General features: G+C 22.0%; 1 long non-coding RNA gene across 1 annotated transcript; it reads left to right on the top strand.

Moving 5' to 3' along the window:
- Positions 1-1,765: 1,765 nt before the first annotated feature.
- On the top strand, positions 1,766-2,735 carry LOC107017306. The gene is made up of 2 exons (XR_001456483.2): positions 1,766-2,028; positions 2,657-2,735. It is a non-coding gene; the product is annotated as an uncharacterized LOC107017306 (long non-coding RNA).
- The last annotated feature ends 868 nt before the right edge of the window (positions 2,736-3,603 follow it).

Below are 3,603 nucleotides of genomic sequence, written 5' to 3'. Positions count from 1 at the left end.
CAACATTTCAAATATTAATTTATATATGTTTTTGTTTGTTTGAAAAAATAATTCTACGCGCTTCATCTTATCATTCGCTTTCAATTTTTTTTTCATTTTATGTTAGATATATAGATATTAAAAAATATATTTTATTTGTTGGCACAAGACTTTTTTAAAAGTAAATTTTTTATTTATAATATATTCGATACACAAAAAGAAAATAAATCCTAAAATATATGTACATCTCAAACACAAAATAAGAAAAATGTAAAAATAAAAATAAAAAGTGAGAATGGAGATTTAAATAGGATGGGGTAGAATTTTTATTTTCTTAAAATAAAGTAGTATCAATATTTTTTAGGGAATCAATGGGTGAATATTTTTTTTCGCGTGTGCTTGCGCACCGTGGGGTGGGGGTGGAGACGGAACTACGCATTTTAAAACTATTTTATAAAGAAATTAAAAAAAAAACTAAAGAACGGGGGATTATCGGGGAGGAAATGGTGGAGTGGGTAAGAAAAATAATTTAAATTTTATTTTTAAAATAGATAGTAATACTTTAATATTTTTTAATAGCAGTAATAGTTTATAATGTATTTTACTGTCAAAGTGGAATATTTATGTGACAATGTTTTTTTTCAATAAAAGAGAGAATATATAATTATACACATCAGTGAGCAGTGTTTCTCAAAATAATAAAAAACCGTATGAAATTTACTCTCAATTATTTATATATTTTTGCCACTTATCTCATAATAATAAAAAGATGTATATGTGAATCAAATTATTTTTCCAAGAGGCGAAAACATTAAATAGATAAATTATCTCTCTTTAATTTGGCTTGTGGGGTGGGGAAACCGAGAACATTCTACTTTATAGAAGGGAATAGAGGTAGAATTAGTACTCTGGCCTTGCCTGGGGATTCAATAGATTTTAATTAAATATTATACATGTATTAATAAATTTACTGAATATATGCAAATATAGGATTCAAAAACTAATTATTATTATTAAAAATTATCATTATAACATTTAATTATATTTACAAAATTAATATTTTGGCTTCGCTTTCAAACGACAGAATAAACAAGGTTGTTTTCTTTACTAACTTTCATTGTTGTTTTTTTTTTCTGTGGTATGATTGAGATGTTTATTCCACAATATTCGACGCATTAGCTAGTCATTATTGTAGCCAATAAATAAATTTTGTGTAGCATATAGCCTATAGGCATATACTATACATTTTGATCTTTAGAGGTGGAGAAAAGTTGCATATTATTATATGGCTATGCTTTCTTTTACGAAAATGGGAATTGACAATGACAAGTCTGGTTGCTATGTTACCACAATTTACAAATCAATCAATATATATAAAGGAGGACCATAGACTAGGTGATGGGCACCTCTATGTTGCCTCCATTTGTATTTAATTTTTTTTTTGCTTTTTTTTTAAAAATAAATTAATTATTATTTTATAAAAAAAATTATTTAAATTTATTACAAATAAATATTTTATTAATGGAGGATTATTTAGAACAAAAACTCTTCATATTTTTAAATTTATTTTCTCACTTATAATAAAAGGAGAAACATAATTTATTTATTTTTTTTGACAATTTTAATTCAAATTAATTATTTTATTGTAAAAATATATTACTCTATTTATACAAATAAATATTTTATTAATGTAGGAACATTTATAAAAAGACTCTTTATATTTTTTTTCTATTTGTTTATCTCACTTCTAATCATGAAATCATAAAAAAAAATTTACATTTTAAGTATTTTTATTTTTATTTTTTAATTTATTCACTAGGAGTTACTACCCATGACTTATCCCTCTTTAATTTTACTTTTAATAATATTCATAACTCTCATAATTTTTATGTCCATAACCTCAAAATTAAATTTATAAGTTTATGATGTCTTATGGTATTCCTTTATTTTGCCTATAAATTCATAGTTTCATGAAGATTCACATTCACAATTATCCTTTCTCTTTTCATCATATAGGTTTGATTTGTAACAAAAAAGAAGCACATGAAGGTAAGAAATATTTCATTGCAATTTTTTGTTTTTTATTTTCTCTATTTTTGTCTATATAAGTTCGTATTTGGTTTGTGAATGAAACTAACATGTAACCAAAAAAAGTACAAGAAGTTAATAAATATATCATTCTCAAGACTTTATTTTTTCATTTCCTTTATTTTGTCTATATAAATTCATATTTATTTTCATGAAGATTCACATACAAAGTTATAATTTCTCTTTTTCATCATACTTGTTTGTGAATTAACTAACATGTAATAAAAAAAAGTATATGAAGGTAAGATACATTTCATTCTAAAGTCTTTCTTTTTATTTTTATGTACTTAGACATGCTTTCTTAATATTTTTTTTATGTTTGTATTATAATTTATCAAGTAAGTATGATTAAAAAAATCTCTGTAATTCTTAACAATGTGTTGTTCGTATGCACTTGCTCTTTCTAATAGTTAGTTTTCCAAATATAGTATAGTTTGATTATAATATTTGTTATATTTCAAGAAATAATTATTATTTAGTATTGTTAGTATTATTGAAAAGATAATATACAAATATATTAAGTATAGTTAATATTTCGTTCTTTCTTTTGACATAATTATTTTTAATTGGTATATGATTTTTTATTCAGTTGGTTGCATATAATGAAGAGTTTGACATATGGATCAAAACATGATGGCGGATCTCGTTGCAAAGGAAGATGACAGAAGGAAAAAAATGAAGCATAATTAGAGATTATTTTTCCACTTTGAATTGTATTAGCAACTTAGTTACTTTTGCTAGAGTATTTTAAATTTTGATTTATATAAATAATTTAGAAAAAAATGTATTATATTGTCAATGCTAATCATTTGGTCTTTTAGTATTCTACTTTTTCTTTGTCATAAAAAAATTAATATAATTATTTCATTTTAACAACAACTACAAAATTTATCATGATTAGTTTCATTTTTATTATAATTATGAAAAGTAATTGAAAAATAAAATATTATTTTCATGATGTCATTTTTTGCGTATATAACAATCTGTCACCGTTCTTTTTGCTTTGAAATGCATTTATATGTAATCACCAATTATTATTTTTTTTAGTTCATTTTTTGTATTTTCACTTATTTTATTTATTCATTTTACAAATAAAATCAATACATAATTAGTAATACATTTAATTACTAATAAAATTATACATTTGAATTATTTATAACTTATGTCTCTTCATTTTACTTGTAACGTTTAATATTAAATATGATTCATAACTTTAGATGTTTCATTTTTCGTAAGTCTAACAAATTATAATAAGCAAATATAAGAATAAAAAAATCAATTTTGTTTTGATGAAATCAGAGTTTGAATAGAACATCAGTACTCATAAAAAGATAGAGAAAATTAAAACATAAAAAATATTTTTAACCTAATACAATATATTGTTATTTCAACATATTATCTCTTATCTATTTACTTCACCACGGTGAATATTTTGTTAAAATAGACATATACAAAATAAATATTAATATTATCTATATATTTGATACTAACGTAAATATTACATATTTCATATTATTATCTTATAAATATGTTATA

The sequence above is a fragment of the Solanum pennellii genome, chromosome 4 (genome assembly GCF_001406875.1).
Source record: "Solanum pennellii chromosome 4, SPENNV200".
NCBI lineage: Eukaryota > Viridiplantae > Streptophyta > Magnoliopsida > Solanales > Solanaceae > Solanum > Solanum pennellii.
The sequence above is the reverse complement of the archived record's forward strand: the minus strand, read 5'-3'. Positions and strand labels throughout refer to the sequence as shown.